Raw genomic sequence first — 23393 nt, 5'->3', positions numbered from 1 at the left:
TACCTTTTCTTTAACAGCCAAAGATCTTGTATCATTCTTTGATATCCTTGAACTGATATTTCTACTTCACTTCTCCTACATAATTTTATCTTAATGTAAAACATTTATACTTGAAAACATTTGTTTATTCAATTACTATACTCTGTAACAAAATATGTGTATACATTTAAATTAATTATTTGAGCTAATACAAAATTTATTGATATGACATAGATTTGTGTCTTAAACATAAAAAATAAAATTCTGCTATAAATGTATTTCTCAATGATGGAGAAAGGTAAGATTCAGTTTATTCAATCTTGTGGATAAAAATTACTCATCACACAAATGAGACAGATTCAGCATTAAACTTACTTTTCATTCGTTTTTATAGCTGTAAACACTGAGAAACCCTATTGACATAAATAAGTAGGTGAGAATGGAAGGAATTTTGTTACAGCATTATAATTGTTTCCAAGTCATATTTTTAAAAATCATTGTAGTCTAAACATTAAAAATTAGACTGGTGTCCACAAGTGAAAAACTCACTGTTAGAAGTTAGCGTTAACTTCCAACTGTTTTTAATAGTCTTTCTATTCTCTTCTATGCTTTTTATTCCTTTCCAGTCAATCATGACACTCTCATTATTATACTGGATTGGCCATAAAGTTCATTCGGTTGGTGAATACAACGTTCAGTAAAGTTTTTCATGAAAATAAGAAACATGTCTTTTACTTCTACTTAAAATAGGATGAACTTTTTGGCCAACTCAATAGATTTTGAGGGTATTTTGATTTTTTGTCAAAGGTAAGTCCCTCACTCTCATTTTCCTAAAAAAAACTTTTTTGGCTCCTATTTATTTTTCCCAAATCAAGGTTTCATGATCAACTTGTCAATTTTGTAAAAATCTGGGTTGGAATGCCTATTGCAGTACACTGAGTTTTAGATGAATTTGGGCATATTTGATATTGTTCCAATACTGAGTCCTCCCATCCAGGAACTCAGCACATCTGTCTGTCTCTGCAAGGCTTGTTTCATGTCCCACAATGAAGTTTTACAGGTTTTGTTTCATGGGTTTTACATGGGTTTCTTTCTGAGCTTTAAGACATATATTTTGACCACTTTCTTTCTCCCCTCTTCCATACTTCCTTCCTCCTTCTCTCCCTCCCTTCTTCCTTCCTTCCTTTCTTTTTTTCTCTTGCCATCCAAAATAGATTGTAAACCCTTGCCAGACTGGAAATAGACTTCCTTTGTAATCTCCTAAGTGCCTAGGATGAAGCTATGCTGGAACTGTTGCTAAGGAAAGAAAACTTGCTGAATAAATAAATGAATGAAAGACCTGATTCATAAACTAGAAACACAACAGGAAGAATTGGGGGTAGATTCCTGGAAAAGATTCAAAGGAATTATAGTTCCTTAAAACTAGATGATAAAGTGTGGCTTGATTATACCACATGGCAGGTTTGACAAGCTGTTTGATTTTTTTTTTTAACCAAAGAGAAGACAAAGTGACCTGGATATTAAAGAGATTCTCCCAGTGTGGATTCACTCAGAGAGCCAGAGGAGGTAAATCTATGCTTCTGATTTCCTAAGGCTCTGAGAAAAATGCTAACATTTTTCCACTTGTGAGGATTCCTGAAACACTATTTTCACTAAACATCAAGGATCTTTTAATTTTTTTCTTTTAAAAAGGACGTGTGGAGAGTTCCCTGGTGGTCCAGTGGTGAGGTGAGGATTTGGCACTTTCACTGCTGTGGCTCAGGGTTCAGTCCCTGGTCAGGGAACCAAGATCCCCCAAACCATGCTGTGCAGCCAAGATGTAAAAAAAAAAAATTGTTTTTTTAATAATGAAAAGGATGTCTACTGCCTAAATGTCAAGAACTTAGTTGGTCTTTTAAAAAGGGAACCCGTTAAACACAAAGACTAACTGGTGGTGGAGTGGTGAAGGAATCTGTGAGCGGAGGCCTGGGTCCATCTGTCTGTCCCGCCATCCCCTCAGGCTCAGTCCGCTGCCTGGAGAACCTTCTCACTCGGAGGCCCGTCCTCCTTTCCCCACCTTCCACCATAGTGGACACCGTCAGGGTCAGGGAGGCTGGTGGGCGTCGCCGTGGACTAGGAACCAGCCAGAGCCTCTGCACACTGTGTGTGGGGCCGGGGGAGTGTGTGTGTGTGTGGGTGTGTGTGTGGTGGGGGACCTGCAGGGGACAGACCCCTGGTCAGAGTGGAAGGAGACTTCCAGGCAAGAGGAACCTATTCCGGGAGTGTGTGGAGACCTGATCTTGGTGGGTCCATGTCCTTCAGGCTTCAATCCCAAAGGGAGGCTGGGGAGATGCCACCAAATCCTCAGTGACTGGGACCCAGGAATCAAAGGAGAGACCCACCCTTCCGAGAGAGAGAGAGAGAGAGAGAGAGAGAGAGAGAGAGAGCCATCCACCCTCTGTAGGGTGCTCAGGGCCCCCCTTCTCCCACTTGGGGGCAGTGGCAGGAGCTAAGAGATGGCCCCGGAATTCTTGGAAAGACCTCACTCTCCTTACCCCAGGCGCCCCAGGTTACTACCCTGAAACCATCAGGATTCATCCCATGATCCCTTCCTCCCTGCGTATTTATGTCAACGCCACAGGAAGACAGCAGACCCCCAGGTTACAAGGGGTCTCATGGACTGATCCCCAGGCAGCTCTGAGCCAGGTTCCCTCCCCTGCGCCCACCCCGGTGCTCACCGTGTACCCCTTCCCCTGCACAGCCCAGCCTGCCCCTCCGCTGCCTGCTGCACCCAAATAAATACACAGGGAGGAAGGAATCATGGGATGAATCCTGATGGTTTCAGGGTAGTAACCTGGGGCGCCTGGGGTAAGGAGAGTGAGGTCTTTCCAAGAATTCCGGGGCCATCTCTTAGCTCCTGCCACTGCCCCCAAAGTGGGAGAAGGGGGGCCCTGAGCACCCTGCAGAGGGTGGATGGCTCTCTCCCCGAGCCTCCCGAGGGGACTGCGGCGTCCCGAGCCCTCTCCCCGGGGTCCTTAGTCTATCCCGTCCTCTGTGCTCTCCTGCCTGCAGGTGGAGTTGGGGTCTCCTTGCCCCTCGAGGCCACTTTCAAAGTGCTCCCCTCCCCCCACCCCGCTTTGAATCTGACATCATTAGATTTGCCTCCCTGTCCTTTGCCCTCATTTCACAGGGATTTTAGCAGCTGCGCCCAGTCATCTCCAAGAGCAGTCCCTGTCATAACTGAAGTCATTTTAATGTCCATTTGGCTCAGCCTGCAGTTCCCTAACCTTCGGCTCCTTGACTGCCTTTGTTCTGGGATTTTGCCTTTATCACAGGTTGACCTCACCTGTAACAGTAAACCCTTCATGTTCCCAATGGCCAGCATCCTCTGGTACCGCCCCTGCCACCTCTGGGCCCTAACACCTGTCATTGCACTGACGACCACAGCCCCTTGACCCACCTAGCCATGCCTCATCCCCTTGGAGCCTGTTACTCCTCCTACCATAGATGCACACCTTGGTCAGTTAATATATCACTCCCCTGCACAATGTTGTAAATTATCCACCTGCTGTATCCATCCTCCTTCTTCCAAAATGATAAAATTGTAGTTGAGCATGTAGTTGGCCACATACATGACATTTCCTGGGCTTCCCTGATTGAAATGTGGCCATAGGACTAACATTTGACCAATGGAATGTGGCTTTCCAGGTGGCCCAGTGGTAAAGAATCCTCCCGCCAATGCCAATGCAGGAGAGGGTGGTTCTTTTCCCTGGATCCAGAAGATCCCCTGGAGAAAGAAATGGCTACCCATTCCAGTATTCTTGCCTGGAGAATCCCATGGCCAGAGCAGCCTGGTGGGCTACAGTCCATGGGGTCACAGAGAGTCGGACACGACTTAGTGACTAAACAAGAACATTAAAGTGAGCCTAAGTGATGTGCAACCCCTGCAGGCTAGGCCCTTAAAGCAAGGGCAGTGCTTCCTCCCCATGCTTTCTTCCCCCTCCATATAACAGGTAAAGACGTGCCTGCTCCTCAGTCTTCAGGATTCAGATGGGAATAAAGCCTTGTCATGAAAGATAGACGAGAGAAGGCCCTTCCCTCCACCCTTAAAGGATCATCTGAAGCTGAGACCCGGTGACCTGGAATGGTCGCTTGTGCCTGTTGCCTGAAATAGAAATAAAATCTGCTTTAAGTCACAGAATTAATGTTGGATTGCTTTGTTGCAGCAGCCTAGCTTCGCTCTGTAGAATACAACTCTCATTGCCCTGGGCTCTCGCTCGCATCTCAGTACTCACCTGGCATGACCACAAGCCTGGACATCCTACCTCTTCCTCCCCTGCGCTCATTCATGGAATCCAGCCAGAGAAAAGGGAAGTCCCCCAGCCTCACTCTTTTTTAAAAAATTTTAATTGGAAGCTTATTACTTTACAATATTGTGGTGGTTTTTGCCATACCTTCCCATGAATCAGCCATGGGTATACATGTGTCCCCCATCCTGACCCTCCCTCCCACCTCCCTCCCCATCCCATCCCTCAGGGTCATCCCAGTGCACCAGCCCTGAGCACTTGTCTCATGCATAGAACCTGGACTGGTGATCTATTTCACATATGATAATATACATGTTTCAATGCTATTCTCTCAAATCATCCCACCCTCGCCTTCTCCCACAGAGTCCAATAGTCTGTTCTTTACATCTGTGTCTCTTTTGCTGTCTCGCATATAGGGTCATCGTTACCATCTTTCTAAATTCCACATATATGTGTTAATATACTGTATTGGTGTTTTTCTTTCTGACTTACTTCACTCTGTATAATAGGCTCCAGTTTCACTCACCTCATTAGAACTGATTCAAATGAATTCTTTTTTAATGGCTGAGTAGTATTCCATAGTGTATATGTACCACAGCTTCCTTATCCATTCGTCTGATGATGGCATCTAGGTTGTTTCCATGTCCTGGCTATTATAAACAGTGCTGTGATGAACATTGGGGTGCACGTGTCTCTTTCGATTCTGGTTTCCTCAGTGTGTATGCCCAGCAGTGGGATTGCTGGGTCATATGGCAGTTCTATTTCCAATTTTTTAAGGAATCTCCACAATGTTCCATAGTGGCTGTACTAGTTTGCATTCCCACCAACAGTGTAAGAGGGTTCCCTTTTTTCTGCACCCTCTCCAGCATTTATTCTTTGTAGACTTTTTGATAGCAGCCATTCTGACGGGCATGAAATGGTACCTCATTGTGGTTTTGATTTGCATTTCTCTGATAATGAGTGGTGTTGAGCGTCTTTTCATGTTTGTTAGCCATTTGTATGTCTTCTTTGGAGAAATGTCTGTTTAGTTCTTTGGCCCATTTTTTGATTGGGTCACTTATTTTTCTGGAATTGAGCTGCAGGAGTTGCTTGCATATTTTTGAGATTAATTCTTTGTCAGTTGCTTCATTTGCTATTATTTTCTCCCATTCTGAAGGCTGTCTTTTCACCTTGCTGATAAGTTTCCTTCGTTGTGCAAAATCTTTTAAGTTTCATTAGGTCCCATTTGTTTATTTTTGCTTTTATTTCCATTACTCTGGGAGGTGGGTCATAGAGAGTCCTGCTATGATTTATGTCAGAGTGTTTTACCTATGTTTTCCTCTAGGAGTTTTATAGTTTCTGGTCTTACATTTAGATCTTTAATCCATTGCCTCACTCTTGACTGATGACATTGCATTCTGTTTCACTGAGGGAGCTGAAGGCTCTGGAAGGGAATTTCAAGGAGTGCCTGCCTCCTGCCTCTCTGGCGTCTTACATCTGTGCCTCACCCCCCTCCCCCAGCCCTGTGCTGCTTTGCCTCCTGTTACTGAGGGTCACCTGTCCATTTTTCCACTTTTGCACTAGACCTCATCCCTCCTTGTCTTTTCAGAGACTTTGCCCCAGCCATCCCCCCTTCTCTCTTGCATCATCACATTTTCTCTCTTTGCTTCACCTTCCCCAGAGCATACAAGTATTTTTTTATTTCTCCCACCTTGAAAAAATCTAAAAATTCTTTCAAGTGTCCTTCACTTCTGGCTATCATTTTATCTCTCTGCTCCTGTTTATCTATATTTCTTGAATTTAGCTTCTGTCTTCTTAAATTATTTTGAAAAATATCAGCATACACAAAGGTAGAGAGATAGTATAATGAACCCCCATATATCATTACCGAGTTTCAATGATTATAAACATTTTGTCCATCTTATTTCATGCACCCTCCTTGCCTAAATCTGGAAAATCTTAAACCAAAATCCCAGGCATCATATCATTCACCTGTAAATACTCCAGAATACATCTCTAATAGATAATGACTGTAAAAAATGCCAGTCACAACACCAAGATTGTAAAACAAACTTAAAAACATAATCAGAGTTTGAATTTCCTAGATTGTCTCAAAAATATTTTTAAATAATAGATTGACTCAATTCAGTCTCTAAACACATTGTATTTAGAGGCAGTTTTTCATTTCTCACAGTTTTTCCCCCCTCCCCCTCTTTCATGCCATTTCTAAATTTTGTTTTGTTTACAAAGGTCATTTTTCCTGTGGAAGTCCCCACATTCTGGGTTTGATTGCCTGCATCCTCATGACTTTGTCCAGTCTGTTCCTTTCTCACCTATATTTCTTATAAGTTGGTAGTAATAAGCACTTTTAAAATAATTTTTCAAAGTCAAAGTGGATTTACAGTGTTGTGTTAGTTTCAGATATACACCAAAAGGATTCAGTTATACATATAATATAAATATTAGTTATACATAAATATTATATAATAAAAATAAATATAAATAAATATTCTTTTTCAGATTCTTTTCCATTGTAGGTCATTACAAGATATTGAATACAGTTCCCTTTGCTATACAGTAGGTTATTGTTGGCTACCTATTTTATGTATGATACTAAATACCTGTTAATCCAAAACTCCTAATTTTTCCCTCTCCCCTTTCCCCTTTGATAACCATAAGCTTGTTTTCTATGTTTGTGAGCCTATTTCTGTTTTGTCAGGAAGTTCATTTATAACACTATTTTAAATACTCCATGTAAGTGATATCATATATTAATACTTGTCTTTCTCTGTCTGAGTCACTTCACTTAGTATGGTAATCTCTAGGTCCATCCATGCTGCTCAAATGGCATTATTTCATTCCCTTTTTTTTTGGATGAGTGGTAGTAACATCTTGAGGCTTGAGTCTCTGCTTTCTGGAATCCATCACAGTCTCATGTTGACTACATTGCCATCTAAAACTGTGTGTGGTCAGGTCCCTTGTTGACCCGTGTCGCCACGGCGTATGGAGTGACCCACTCTCTGCTCCTCTTCCTGCTCCGTCTGCTTGGTGACCTCCTTCGTCCGGCTCACAGGCCTGGGCGCTTGGGTTCCACTCTTGCCTCACTTGTCGCTCCTTCCCAGTCTCTTTTGTGGCTCCTCTGACCACTCCTACCTCCATGTGCTAGAGGATTCTTTTTCATTTCTCTTTGTGTGCACTAACTTGGTGGTCTCATCCAGTTCTCAGGCTTCAAAGGCCATTTTATACATGCTGATTTCCTAATGTATAGCTTTGGCCGGATCTCTCCTCCAAACCCCAGATTCATGTAGCCAGCTGTTGAGCTGGTATTTCCACTTCTGTGTCTAATGAGTACCTCAACATGGTCCTGTCTGTGATTTGACATCTGAGCTCCTTCCTGACCTGTTCCTCTGTTAGATGCCTTCATTGCAGTTGATAGAAATGCCATTCTTTCCAGTTTTTCAGTTCAAAAATCTTAGAGTCATTCTAGACTCTTTCTGTCGACCCCAAATGGAATCTGTCACTAATCCAGGTGGCTCTACATTCAAAATACACCCACATTCTGGATATATCCCTCACCTCTCCTGCTGTCATCTTGATTCAACCCTTTGTTGTCTCTTACCTCACACCATTGTTCCAAACTGCTGCATCCCACTCCCTTGTTCGTAGCATGGCGGCTCCAGTGAGTTATCAAAAGTGTGGGTCACCCCTCACCCCAGTCGGAATGGCCATGATTAAAAAGAACAGAAATAACATTGTCAAAGATGTGGGGGAAAAGAACCCATCTTCACTGTTGGTTGAAATGTAAATTGGTGCAGGCACTTCAGAGAACAATATGGAAGATCCTTTAAAAAAAACTAAAAACAGCTACAATGTGATTCTGTAATCCCACTCCTGGGCGTATGTCCAAAGCAAATGAAGAACTAGTTTGAGAAGCTACCTGCACCCTAATGTTCATAACAGCACTGTTTACAATAGTCAAGATATAGAAGCAACTTAAATGTCCATCAGCAGATGAATGGATGGAGGAGATGTAGTACATATATCCAATGGAATATTACTCGGCCATAAAAAAGAATGAAATAATGCCATTTACAGCAACGTGAATGGACTGATAAATGCTGAATCTTAGAAATTGATACAAATGAACTTATTTACAAAACATAGACATATAAAACAATCTTATGGTTACCAAAGGGGAAAGTGAGAGAGGGATAAATTGGGAATTTGGGATTAACATATACACACAACTATATATAAAATAGATAAACAACAAGGGCCTAGTGTATAGTACAGAGAAATATACTCAATATCTTGTAATAACCTAAAATGGTAAAGAATCTGAAAAAGATATATTTATGTATATATATAAAATATAATATATGATACAGTGATAGATTATGATGAACCGTGTTGAATTCGTGGTCTCCAAAGAAGATTTAGCTTTGGGACAATGAACCAGTCTTGATCACTCAAGAGCTTTTGTGTAGTAGAGTTTTATTAAAGTGAAAAAGGGACAGAGAAAGCTTCTGACATAAGACATCAGAACTGGGATGCAGAGTGCCCCCCACTCACTAGTCTTATCAAGACCTTATATACTTTTACCAGACCCATTCTCACAACATACATGTTAAATTAGCAAGATTAGAACTAATGATAGAAAGGTCTTACCAGACCCACTCCCGCAGCATATATCTTAAGATAACAAGATTAGTCAGAAGGCTCTTGTTAAGGAGAAACATGTCCTCGAGCAAGATACACTGTTATATTGACCAAGACAAAGCAATGTAGAAAAGAAAGTTTGCCCTTTTCTCTTCCTTGAGAACTCCAGATCCCTTCCTTTCTCCTCCTCCTCCTCCTCCTCCTCGGGGACCCCGGGACTTCTTACCAACCTACCTAAGAACTGACTCTCAATATCATATATGACATATAACATATGTCTGAGTCACTTTGCTTTACACCAGAAATTAACAGAACATTGTAAATCAACTTCAGCTAAAAAAAATGTAGGTTTCATCAGGTCACTTCTCTGCTCAGAATATCTTAGTGATTTCCCCCTTTCTTTACAGTCAAAGTTGAAATCCTTAAAATGACCTATGAGAGCCTCTGTGTCCTCCTTCTCCAAAATTCCTCTGCCATGGTACCCCATATTCTCCCCAGCTTGCTTTCTCCAGGCTGGCCACACTGGCCCCCCTGGTGTTCCACCACTTGCCTGCCTCCCTCTCCCCACCCTCCTCTCCTGCCCTCCTCCACCTCCTTAGCAGTTGGTACTCTGCCTCTGATAGTCTTTCCACCACATCAGTATAACTCATTCCCTCACTTCTTTAAGCATTGCCTTTTCATAGAGTCCTTTCCTGACTGCTCTTTTCAGAACTACACGCCCTTAGAAGTACTGATGGTAAAAGAAAATAAGCATTTGAGTTCTGATAAATACTAGAATATGACCAAATTACTTTCACCAATAACTCATAAGCATACACGTTTCCAATAGAGCCTGGCCAATGGAGGCTATTAAGAGCTTTTGAATCTTTTGACAATCACAATGTTGTTTAATTTGTATTTCTTTTCTCATGTGAGAATTTGAATATCAGTATAAGAGCCATTTGAATTTCCATTTCTGAGAACTGTATGTTCATATTCCTCATCCACTTTTCTAAAAGTATTGGTCTTATTCTTATTGATGTGCAGAAAGTCTTTGTACATTACAGAAATGAGTACTTGGTTTGTGATAATAGCTGGAATTCGCAACTACAAATTGGCACTTTTTAACAAGGGTTATATCATGTGCTGCCACAGCTGTTGACCTTCAGCACTCCCTGAAAGGAGTTCGGTGTGGAGATCAGAAATGAGGCACTCTCTGTGCTAGGAAAATCTGGCAGAAAAGGCCTTCAGAGAGTTAAATATTTTCAGGAGATGATTTTATGAGCCTGATGTTTGCATTTCCTATCTAGAAAAGCACTAAAATCATTAACAGAGACATCTGCTTCTCGTGACTAGCAGTAACCCTCTGCCAAAGTGTGTGATTGACTGTGTACCCTTTTCCACCAGAGTCATATATAACACTGACCTCTCCCCCTACCTCTTTGGATCCGTTTCTCAGAGCTATCTTACATGCTCTCTCCCAGCCTATAGTCCTCATTTTGCCCCAAATAAAACTTACCTTGCAACTCTCACATTGTGTATTTCATTTCAGTCAACAAAATAAAATAATTCCAGTTTATCATTTGCTTTTTACTTTCTTTATGATGGGTTTTTCTATACAGAATTTTTAAACGTTGAAAGTTTATTTCATTAATATTTTCTTTTATGGGTTCTGAGTATTGTGTCATAAAATGCCTCTCCCATTTGAGGTAACTTTTCTTTTTCTTTACATGTGAATCTTTCATACATCTGGAATTCATTTGGGTATAAGATGTAAGATATATGTCTGACTTTGTTGTTTTTCTAGATGAACCCCCATCTGCCTCCACACCATTTAGTAAGTGTTCCTTGTTTTCTTTGTTGACGTGAAACGCCACCCAGAAGATTCTAGGGCAGACTTTGATGCTTCTGAGCTGAGGTTGAGGTAACAGTGTTTCCTCTTTGCGAAACCTCTCTGGGCAGGCAGAGACCTCAAACACACACCACGGAGAGCTGCAAACAAGTCAGACCTGTCACACGCTGTGAGCCCACACCCAGAATGGGCACGTGTGACGTCTCCAAATTGCAGCTGAAACGCTGTGAGCACATGATTTTCATCTAGTTGGTTTCTCCACCCCACGCACAGTCTCACTAATAATGTCAAAAGTTGGCAGGGAATAGTCATGTGGTTTCGGTTGTTTGTTTTGCAGACTTACACCATCAACCTGTGAGGAAGACCTGTACTTATAACTGCCAAGTACTCTGAGTTAGGGAGGAGAAAGGTATTGTGGAATCCTTGTGTTACATTTTAGATTCCAAGCGTGTTATTGTGACATCAACATTTTAGGCTTAATGAAGTTTTATTTCAATTTTTATAAATTTATTCCTCTGTGTTCAACTAGCTATGAAATTGGGCCACTACGTGTGGTTTCTGAGGGCTGAAGTTTTGGAGGATGGGATGAAATTTTTCATGTTTGGTGATGGCATATGAGACCACTGAGGCCAGTTTACCTGGCATCTACCCACAAGGATGCTTTTCAAACCAGGACAATACAACTATTGTTTAGTGGTAACTATATTGATAATGCTGACACTAAGATACTATGATATTCTGCTCTACCTTTTGAATTAAGTTCTGAATCATCAAAAATAATTATGAGAAATATAATTTAAGTTTCAAGGTTATTTATTGGCTTGTGATCCTTAAGGGTTAGTTCTGTTTAAGACGCAGACAGGAGTGAGTTTAATCCTGATTCTTCCACTTTTTATCTGAGTAACTATGAGCAAGTAACCCAACTTCTGTAAGCCTTAATTTCCTCATATATAAAATGGTGTTAGTAATAGTACTTATTGTTATAGGGATTAATAAGAAAATCCATTTAAAGCACAAATAAGGTACTTCTTTCCTATCTGATTAGCAAATATCAAGAAGATTAATAACACCTTTGGTGGTGAGAGTCTGGTGGAGACAGATACTCTCATCCATTGCTTGGGGGATTATAAATTTATCCAACCACCACATAAAACAATTTGGCAATATCTAACAATATTTATCAAATACATATACATACCTCTGACAAGCATTCCTCTAGCTGGAATTTATTAAGTAGATAGATATACTTGTAAATGAGCAAACTGATAACTGTATACAAATATTTGTTGCAGTGCTGTTATAATAAGAATAGAGTGGAAAAAAAACTAAATTTCCATCTATAAAGGTTTGTTCTGATGGACTCATGCAATCAAATATCATGCTGTAATAAAGAACAAGGAAATATTTATGTCACCAAATGGGATATTTGCAGGATATACTGCTAATCAGAAGAAACAAGATGTAGAACAGTATGTAAAAACAGGATGGAAATAAAGACACACACACACACATTTGTTTGTATAATCACAAAAAAGCTCAAGAAAAACACTCAAGAATATAATAGCATTGATTTCCTCTAAAGCTGCAATTTCCTGGTGGAAATTTTTAAAGAATTTCTTGGGTGTCCAGATAACTTTTCAGTATATATCTTTTCTGTCTTTTGATTGTACTCTTTGAATGTGTAACTTATTTTTTTTTCATTTGTTTTAATTGGAAGATAATTGCTTTACAATATTGTGTTGGTTTCTGCCGTATATCAACATGAATCAGTCATAGGTATACATTTATCCCCTCACTCTTGAACCGCCCTCCCACCCCTCTAGGTTGTCACAGAGCACCAAGAGTGAGCTCGCTGCATCACACAGCAAATTCCCACTGGCTATCTATTTTACACATGGAGACGTATGTGTTTCCATGCTACTCTCTCAGCTAACCCTACCCTCTCCTTCCCCCACGGTGTCCACAGGTCTGTTCTCTGTCTGCCTCTCCACTGCTGCCCTGCAGATAGGTTCATCAGTACCATCTGAAGACTCCATATATATATGCATCAATGTATGATCTTTGTCTTTCTCTTTCTGACTTACTTCTCTCTGTTTAATGTGCAGCTTACTTTTTAAAAGGTAAAAAATGTATACAGAACACTTGTGACATCAGCATGCAACAAATATTAGTGCTTATTTAAAATTTCAACTTAATGGCAATTGGTTATCTTCCACTGAAATGAAGCAACATGGGTGGACTTACAGATTGTCATACTGAGTGAAGTAAATCAGAGGGGAAAATATCATGTGACATTCTTTATATGTAGAATCTAAAAAGACATGATACAAATGAACTTATTTACAAAACAGAAACAGACTCACAGACTTAGAGAATGAACTTATGGTTGGCGGGGGGCGGGGGGTGGGGAAGGATGGGAGGAAGGGGTAGTTAGGGAGTGAGAGATGGACACACAGCTATATTTAAAATGGACAACCAACATGGACCTACTGTAGGGCACAGAGAACTCTGCTCAGTATGTGGCAGCCTCGATGGGAGGGGAGTTTGAGGAAATGGATTGAGACAATTGAGTTTGAGAGAACTGACACATGTATATGTATGGCTGAGTCCTTCTGCTGTTCACCTAAACTATCACAACACTGTTAACTGGTTAAACTCCAAGACAAAATAAAAAGTTAAAACTTCTTTAAATTAAAAAAATTTCAATTTAATGTCAATTAACTATCTTCCACTAAAATAAAGATGCCCAAAGAATTTTAAAATCAGCTGTTTAAAATTTTAAATACTATAAATTTCATAATACGCAAATAATATTAAACAATCAAATGTGCCTTACTGTAAATGATGAAGGTGCTTCTTTTAGCTCATGAAGTCCCACAATCTGAGTCCATTATCATTTACATTTCTCATAAAGTTGTTAAAATATCTGGTTATTTTTTTTCCTAAATCATCATCAATATATTTATTTGAGGGAGAAAGGGTCAAATCTTATTAGGAACTTTTATATATTTATTATTTATTTATTTTGGCTGTGCTGGGCCTTTGTTGCTGAGCCTGGGCTTTCCCTAGTTGTGCTGAGCTGTGGCTACTCTTCATTGAGGTGCACGGGCTTCTCACTGTGGAGGCTTCTCTTTCTGCATAGAGCACGGGCTCTAGTCACATGGACTTCAGTAGTTGTGGCACACAGGCTTACTGCTCCGCAGCATGTGGGATCTTCCCTGACCGGGGATTGAACCTATGTCCCCTGCACTGGCAGGCAGATCACTATCCACTGTACCACCAGGAAAGTCCCAGGAGCTTTCCATCGGATAGGACTAGAGTCACTGATCTGCCTAACACTTGGGTATCCACAACTGCATAGGTAACCATATCCTGCGTGAAAGGCATCATCACCATTAAACAGACAAGCATTTGATGAGGGGGCCACATTCTGAGCAGTCACATGATTTCCATTCAGAAGGTGCTGCCAGTGTTGAGAAAAATATAGTGAGCTTCCAGCAAAGACCTGGACAGGCTGGTGGCCTTGTGAAAGGGGATCACATTCTATTTACAAAGCAAGAGAGCAAAGGTCCCAGCCAGCCAGCAGGATCAGAGTTGGGGCTGATCCCAGAGATGCAAATGGGGGAGGTGGCACCTGACGTCACAACCCTTTGCTCATCCAACTTGGGCCTCCACAAGCCATTCTCTGGTCCCCTGCATAAGACAGACTCAGGAAATCTGCAAAGTAGGGGATTCTGCCCCAATTCCCCAGCCCTACCCCAACGTCCCGGGTCTAACAGTCATCAATCCACTGGTTGCAGCCTCAACCCCACCCAACCCTGCTTCCAGAGACACACAGGGGGAATATGGAAACCGGAGTCCAGCTGGTCTGGAGCACTTCTAAGTGCTGCTCCATTGGTCTGACAGGTGCCTGGAGATGGTCAGGCCTCACCACAGTGGCCTGGCTCAGACAGCGTGGTTTTTTGGGTGATTTATGCTTGGGTGATTTGTGAACTGAACTGAACTATGTTTGTTGTCATTGTTATTCAGTCACTCAGTTGTGTCTAACTCTTTGCAACCCTATGAACAGCAGCACGCCAGGGTTCCCTGTCCTTCACTACCTTCTGGAGTTTGCTCAAACTCATGTCCATTGAGTCGGTGACGCCATCTAACCATCTCTTCTTCTGTTGACCCCTTCTTCTCCTGCCGTCAATCTTTCCCAGCATCAGGGTCTTTTCCAGTGAGTTGGCTCTTCAACTCAGGTGGCCAAAATGTTGGAGCTTCCACTTCAGCATCAGTCTTTCCAGTGAACATTCAGGGCTGATTTTCTTTAGGATTGACTGGCTTGATCTCCTTGCAGTCCAAGGGACTCTCAAGAGTCTTCTTCAACACCACGGTTCAAAAGCATCAATTCTTTGGCATTCAGCCTTCTTTATGGTCCAACTCTCACATCCATATGTGACTACTGGAAAAAACCATAGCTTTGACTATACAGACCTTTGTTGGCGAAGTGATGTCTCTACTTTTTAATATGCTTTCTAAGTTTGTCATAGTTTTTCTTCCAAGGAGCAAGTGTCTTTTCATTTCATGACTGCAGTCACCATCAGCAGTGATTTCAGAGCCCAAGAAAATAAAGTCTATCACTGATTCTATTTTTCCCCATCTATTTGCCATGAAGTGATGGGACTGGATGTCATGATCTTAGTTTTTTGAATATTGAGTTTTAAGCCAGCTTTCCCACTCTCCTTTCACCTTCATTAAGACACTCTTTAGTTCCTTTTCCCCCTCTGCTATAAGGGTGGTGTCATCTGCATATCAGAGGTTGTTGATGTTTTTCCTGGCAGTCTTGATTTCAGCTTGTAATTCATCCAGCCCAGCATTTCACATGATGTGCATTCTGCAAGTAAGTTATAAGCAGGGTGGCAATTACAACTTTGACGTACTCCATTCACAATTCTGAACCAGTCCATTGTTCCATGTCCATTCTAACTGTTGCTTCTTGACCTGCAGACACGTTTCTCAGAATGTAGGCAAGGTGGTCTGGTATTCCTATCTGTTTAAGAATTGTCCACAGTTTGTTGTGATCCACACAGTCAAAGGCTTTAACACTGTCAATGAAGCAGAAGTTTTTCTGGAATTCTCTTGCTTTTTCCATGATCCAATGGATGTTGGCAATTTGATCTCTGGCTCCTCTGCCTTTTCTAAATCCAGCTTGAACATCTGGAAGTTCACGGTTCACATACTTTGGAAGACTAGCTTGAAAAATTTTGAGCATTACTTACTGGCATGTGAAATGAGTGCAACTCTGGTAGTTTGAACATTTTTTGGCATTGTCCTTCTTTGGGATTGGAAAGAAAATGACCTTTTCCAATCCTTTGGCCACTGCTGAGTTTTCTAAATTTGCTGACATGTTGAATGCAGCACTTTAATAGCATCATTCTTTAGGATTTGAAATAGCTCAGCTGGAATTCCATCACCTCCACTATCTTTGTTCTTAGTGATGCTTCCTAAGACCCACTTGACTTCACACTGCAGGACATCTGTCTCTAGGTGAGTGATCACACCATTGTGGTTATCTGTGTCATTAGTACCTTTTTTCGGAGAAGGCAATGGCACCCCCCTCCAGTACTCTTGCCTGGAGAATCCCAGGGACGGGGGAGCCTGGTGGGCTGCAGTCCATGGGGTCGCTAAGAGTCGGACACGACTGATGCAACTTAGCAACAGCAGCAGCAGCAGTACCTTTTTTGTACAGTTCTTCTATGTACTCTTGCCACCTCTTCTTAATATCTTCTGCTTCTGTTAGGTCCATACCATTTCTGTCCTTTATTGTGCCCATCTTTGCATGAAATGTACCCTTAGTATATCTCATTTTCTTGAAGAAACCTCTAGTCTTTCCCATTCTAGTGTTTTTCTCTATTACTTTGAATTGTTAGCTTAAGAAGGCTTTCTTATCTCTCCTTGCTATTCTTTGGAACTCTGCATTCAGATGGCTATATCTTTCCTTTTCTCCTTTGCTTTTCGCTTCTCTTCTTTTCTCAGCTATTTGTAAGGCCTCCTCAGACAGCCATTTTGTCTTTTTGAATTTCTTTTTCTTGGGAGTGGTTTTGTCTCCACCTCCTGTACAATGTTACAAACCTCCATCCATAGTTCTTCAGGTACTCTGTCTATCAGATCTAATCCCTTGAATCTATTTGTCATCTTCACTGTATAATCATAAGGGATTTGATTTAGGTCATACCTGAGAGACTTAGTGGTTTTCCCTACTCTTTTCAATATAAGTCTGAATTTTGCAATAAGGAGTTCATGATCTGAGCTACAGTCAGCTCCTGGTCTTGCTTTTGTGACTATAGAACTTCTCTATCTCCTCGGCTACAAAGAATATAATCAATCTGATTTCAGTATTGACCATCTGGTGATGTTCACGCGTAAAGTTGTTTCTTGTGTTGTTGGAAAAGGGTGCTAGCTATCACCAGTGCATTGTCTTGGCAAAATTCTGTTAGGGTTTGCCTGCTTCATTTTGTATTCCAAGGCCAAATGTGCTTGTTACTCCAGGTATCTCTTCACTTCCTGCTTTTGTATTCTAGCCTCCTATGATGAAAAGGACATCTGTTTTTGGTGTTAGTTCTAGAAGGTCTTGTAGGTAAGTCTTCACACAAGCATTCAATTTCACCTTCTTTGTCATTAGTGGTTGGGGCATAGACTTGGATTACTCTGATATTGAATGGTTTGCTTGGAAATGAACGGAGACCCTTCTGTTGTTTGCACATGATTCATTTTACTCTAGGACAAAGCACGATCCTGATGCCACCCAGCAGAAAAGCAGACTGGAGCCTCAGACATGCTGGCCTTGCACACTCAGGTCCTTCCAGCAGTGGATCCAGAATTGGAACACTGGGGAGTGAGCAGGGAGCCTGGCATGCAACCCAGTCATTCATGGCCATGAGATCGCTGACCAGCAGGAAGGGGTAGGTCAACATGCTAACTGGACCCGCATCACAAATTTAGGGTAGCTCTAGATGGCCAGGGCCTGGCTGAACTGGGAACCTGGATTGTGGTCTCATTGCCCAGCCCTCCCGGGGTGTCCCTCATGCAGTCACCTGCCAGGTAGACATTGATGAAGTGGCCAGCAGGTCCACAGGAAAACCTCATCTCCCAGGAGTTGAGGGGTTAAGCCCATGGAGAATCCCAGCAGTCTCTCTTCTATGAAAATCTTCCCCGTGGGGCTCAACTCTGGGCTGTCCTTGGCCCTCGGTCCACAGAACTGACTGTGCAGCACATGGAGATGATAGGCAGAGGGGCGGGCCAGCACGCGGGACACGACCTGCATTGGCGTCTCTAGGGGTCTCCTTCACCACTTCCATTCAGAGAAATCCTTATGTCATCTGAGCTGGAAACCATCTCCATCTCAGCCAGAGGAAAAGCATTCCTCATACCACCCAGGTCACAGTGGGGAGGGTGGCAGACGTCAGCCAGGCGCTCAGGCCTGGGAAGAGCCTAGCTTCCCATCTGCTTGCACAGGGTCCGTGGTGTAGATGAGTAAGCTTGGTGGGCAGAGGACTTTCTTCCCCAGCATGCTGGTCCCAATGGTGGGGGCGCCCACTCATGACCTACCTGGATAAGAGGCTTCATGTAGAGCAGTGGGTGCCTGAGTACCGTCACTGCCTCACCCAGCACTGGGAAAAGAGCTTCAGTGGCCCAGGTGTTTTCCCTGGAGCCCATCCTCATGGATGCACCACAGGTCTGGGGTATGTGCTGGGGTGCCAGGGGCAGATGGGGAGCCTGGGCCTGCATCCACGCTAACACTCTGCCTCAGCTCTTGCTTGGGCTCCCCACCCCCCATAACTATCTGGTAACTGAGCAGAGAAGAATTGATGCTTTTGAACTGCGGTGATGGAGCAGACTCTATAGAGAGTCCCTTTGACTGCAAGAAGATCAAAGCAGTCAATCCTAAAGGAAATCAACCCTGAATATTCACTGGAAGGACTGATGCTGATGCTTAAGCTCCAATACTTTGGCCACCTCGTGTGAAGAGCTGACTCATTAGAAAAGACCCTGATGCTGTGGAAGATTGAAGACAGGAGGAGAAAGGGGCAACAGGGAATAAGATGGTTGAATGGCGTCACTGACTCAGCGGACATGAGTTCAAGCAAACTCCAGAAGATGGTGAAGGACAGGGAAGCCTGGCCTGCTGCAGTTCATGGGGTCACAAAGAGTCAGATATGACTTAGTGACTAAACAAAAACAACAGTTTTAAAAGTCTGCTAAATGTCCATTGACAGAGGAATAGATTCAGAAGATGTGGTACATATACACAATGGAATGTTACTCAGCCATAAAAAGAATGAAATAATGCTAGGCAGAGAAAGACACATACTACACAATATCATGTATACATGGATTCTTTAAAAGTGGTACAAATGAACTGCTTACAAAATAGAAATAGAATCACAGATATAGAAAACAAATTTATCATTACCAAGGTGGACAGTGGGTGAGGGATATATTGGAAGATCTGGATTGACATATACATACTATGCATAAAATAGATAAGAACCTGCTGGGTAGCACAGGGAACTGCACTCAGTACCCTTTAATGGCCTATATTGAAAAAGAATATAAAAGAGTGGACACATGTATATGTATAACTGAATCACTGCTGTGTAGCAGAAACTAATACAACATTGTAAATCAACTATTTGTTGTCCGTTGTTCAGTCGCTCAGTCATGTCCGACTCTCAGTGACCCTGTGGACTGCAGCACACCAGGCTTCCCTGTCCGTCACCAACTCCCAGAGCTTACTCAAACTCGTGTCCATTGAGTCAGTGATGCCATCCAATCATCTCATTTTCTGTCATCCCTTTCTCCTCCAGCCTTCAGTCTTTTCTAGCATCAATGTCTTTTCCAAAGGGTCGGCTCCTCGCATCAGGTGGCCAAAGTATTGGAGCTTCAGCTTCAGCATCAGTCCCTCCAATGAGTATTCGGGATTGATTTCCTTTAGGATTGACAGGTATGGATCTCCTTGCAGTCCTAGGGACTCTCAACAGTCTTCTCCAACACTACAGTTCAAAGGTATGAATTCTTTGGGGATCATCCTTCTTTGTGGCCCAACTTTCACATCAATACATGACTACTGGAAAAACCATAGCTTTGACTATATAGACTGTTGTTGGCAAAGTATTGTCTCTGCTTTTTAATACACTGTCTAGGCTTGTCATAGCTATTCTTCCAAGAAGCAAGTGTCTTTTAATTTCATGGCTGCAGTCATCATCTATAGTGATTTTGGAGCCCAAGAAAGTAAAGTCTGTCACTCTTTCCATTTTTTCCCCATTTATTTGCCATGAAGGGATGGGACCAGATGCCATGATCTTAGTTTTCTGAATGTTGAGTTTTAAGCCAGCTTTTTCACTCTCCTCTTTCACCTTCATCAAGAGGCTCTTTGGTTCCTCTTTGCTTTGTGCCATAAGAGTGGTGCCATCTGTATATCTGAGGTTGTAAGTCCTCTTGGAGGAGGTTCCTGTTAGCTCCACTGTAGAGCCACTGAGCTGATGATCCACAAACTGGAGAACATTTATAAGAAGGTGGTTCTTGTCCTGTTGGAAAAGTTCTAGGGCCCACAACAGATTTCCCAACCTGGGAATTCAGCAAAGAGACTGAGAACCCCCAGGGAATTTGACTTTGAAGGCCAGTGGGGTTTGATTTCAGAACTTCCACAGGACTGGGGAAACAGACTCTTGGAGGGCACAACAAAATCTTGTGTGTACCAGGACGCAGAAGAAAGGAGCAGTGACCCCACAAGAGACTGAGCCAGACTTGCCTGTGAGTGTTTGGGAGTCTCCAGCAAAGGTGTGGGCAACAGTGGCCTGCCGCGGGGTCAGGGGCACTGACTACAGCAGTCCTGGGAGCTGCGGGGTGCTGGCATAAGTCTTTTTGAAGGAAGTTGCCATTACTGCCATTGCCCCTACCATAGTTTGGCCTTAGGCCAAACTACAGGGAGGGAACACAGGCCCACCCATTAGCAGAAAATTGGATTAAAGATTTACTGAGCCCACCAGAGCAAGACCCAGTTTTCCCCACAGCCAGTCCCTCCCATCAGGAAACTTCCATAAGCCTCTTATCTTCATCCATCAGAGGACAGACAGAATGAAATCAACTATACTCCAATAAAAATTAATTATTAAAAAAAAATCTCCTTAGGCAAAGAGCATGACTAGAAGGAAAAGTTTTCCACATACAAATGAGAATTTCTCATGAGTTAGTCTCTGAACAATTAAGAGTTTTGGTATTATTTAAACTTCTCTCAAACATTATTAGATTTTGGAGAAGGAATGAAAATACTGTGTGTACTCCAGAATTATGTATTTATATATAGCCAAGTTTTGCTCATAGTTGTGAGTTTTGAGCAAATCTGGGTGAAATTGTGAGTACATGGAGAATTATTTTTTTATTTGACTTTGATGTGTTTAGACCATCATTCTGCACTAGCTTTTTCCTCAGTGAACTGAGGATCTAGGTCTTACTCTTACCAGATGTTCTGCTATTAACCTTCCACCATGTTCTCCCCCATGCTTTGGGAATAAAAGCTTCTTTTCTTTCTCTGGCTTTTAATTTCTTAAATGGAAATCATTTTTAGGCCATGCTCTATGTATAATATTAACAGGTGTCCCCAGACTCTAGTCTCTTAGCCTGGTGAAGTATTTTCTGGAATTTAAGAAGACTTAGATCAAATCCTACCTCCCCTATAAAATTGTTAGAGATCTCCAAAGTCTAATATTCCAATTTTTTCCCACAGTGTCTTGAATATAATACATGTTTATTATGTATATGCATTATTATACATAAATTGTACATATATTATAATGATTTGTCTCTTTTAGAAAACAGTGAACTCCTTAAAAACAGCAGCTCTGTTGTTCTTATAACTATATGCTAGCCCAGCAGGTAGTAGGTACTCAGTAATGTTGGCTGAATAACGACAGTTTTTTTCCCCAGTAGATGTTGCACTGCTAATGGAAATACTTCAGCAAATATTATCACTCTATTATATCTGAGTATCTTATTAGCTATAAAAGTAAATCAAAAGAACAGAGTCCTCACTGAACATGTATCAAGATTCTGAGTACAGAGGAATTCTATTTTCCTAGATCTAGTTGCAATTTAGCTGTGTACTAAATAATTATGATCTAAATTCTCCATTTGAAGCTTAAAAGCTTTTTTATTTTTTTAATGACCTGAATACATGGCCTCTTTTCAACAGTGTGATCCAATAGTCACTTTTAAGGGATTATTCAAGGAGTGACTGAATCTGTTGGCTCATTTTTTTTTTTCTCAAAAGCAACAATGATAAAACTGTCATCTCTAATGACAAAAACAAAATTGTTATTATCAGCAGATATTCCCAAATATCCAGATAGAGGAAGAACAATGCCCTCGGGGACATAGGAGGCATGTTTCATGGCCTGACAGCTCGACATCATGGTCTTGGGGCACTTCTTTAATGTCTTATATGCAGTTTCCTCCTCTGTGAAAAGGGATCCAAACACCAGCCTCACAGTTTTATATTAACAGTAAAAGCTGACCTTTTTTGGATGATGCTCTGTTGTCTGAATTTCTGGAGCAATCATCAGAGTTCCAGGATTTAAATAGATCCACTGTTGCGATCTGAAAAAAAGTCAAACCCCTCTCCGAAACCTTTCTTCTTAGCAAGGTGAGATAGTCCATTCTGAGGGCAAAAACACAAAGTCAGCTCTTTGCTTCAGGTGTGCAGTCCAGGGCACTTGAATGACTCTTCTCTCAACATCATAGAAATCCTTCCTTTCCCATTGTGGCTTGCCATCTTGATGATGAAGCCACAGCACAGCACCGAAGCCTAGCTGAAACCACAAAACAAGCAGCAGGAATTGTATAAAGAATATGATTAAACAGTAGCTTCGCTAAACAGTCGAATTCAAAGTCCTTCAAATTTGAATTCTAGGAACCTATATCCTTCAATAAAAATGACATAACAGTATGTTCATTTGTTTATTTGTTTTTGAGGGTCAAGATAAGAGAAAGAATTGGAAAGTAGTTCATTCTGTGTTTTTGGTATTATCAGGAATTCCTTTAGTCAAATACGATGTGAGAGTTGGACCATAAAGAAGACTGAGCGCCAAAGAATAAATGTTTTTGAATTGTGGTGCTGGAGAAGACTCTTGAGAGTCCCTTGGATTGTAAGGAGATCAAACCAGTCAGTCCTCAAGGAAATCTAACCTGCATATTCACTGGAAGGACTGATGCTGAAGCTGAAGCTCCAATACTTTGGCCATCTGATGTGAAGAGCCGACTCATTGGAAAAGACCCCGATGCTGGGAAAGATTGAAAGCAGGAGGAGAAGGGGACGACAGAGGATGAGCTGGTTGGATGGCATCACTGACTCAATGGACATGAGTTTGAGCAAACTCAGGAGATGGTGAAGGACAGGGAAGCCTGGCGTGCTGCAGTCCATGGGGTTGCAAAGAGTTGTATACGACTGAGTGACAACGGCAACAACACATTCTATAGATAATGAATAACTTACAAAATGTATAGGAGCCTAAACTGCTTTATAATATCAGGTCAAAACTAAGTTATGCAAGAATAAACAAGTCCAGCACTAATGTCATGAGGAGCTCAAGGCCCTTTACATATCTTGGTATTTCTTACAC

General features: G+C 41.9%; 1 pseudogene; it reads right to left on the bottom strand.

Annotated features, from left to right (window-relative positions):
• Nucleotides 1-17488: 17488 nt before the first annotated feature.
• On the bottom strand, nt 17489-18504 carry LOC133055521 (mitochondrial carrier homolog 1-like; annotated as a pseudogene).
• Between the last annotated feature and the right edge of the window lie 4889 nt (nt 18505-23393).

This window comes from Dama dama, chromosome 5, assembly GCF_033118175.1.
Source record: "Dama dama isolate Ldn47 chromosome 5, ASM3311817v1, whole genome shotgun sequence".
NCBI lineage: Eukaryota > Metazoa > Chordata > Mammalia > Artiodactyla > Cervidae > Dama > Dama dama.
The sequence above is the reverse complement of the archived record's forward strand: the minus strand, read 5'-3'. Positions and strand labels throughout refer to the sequence as shown.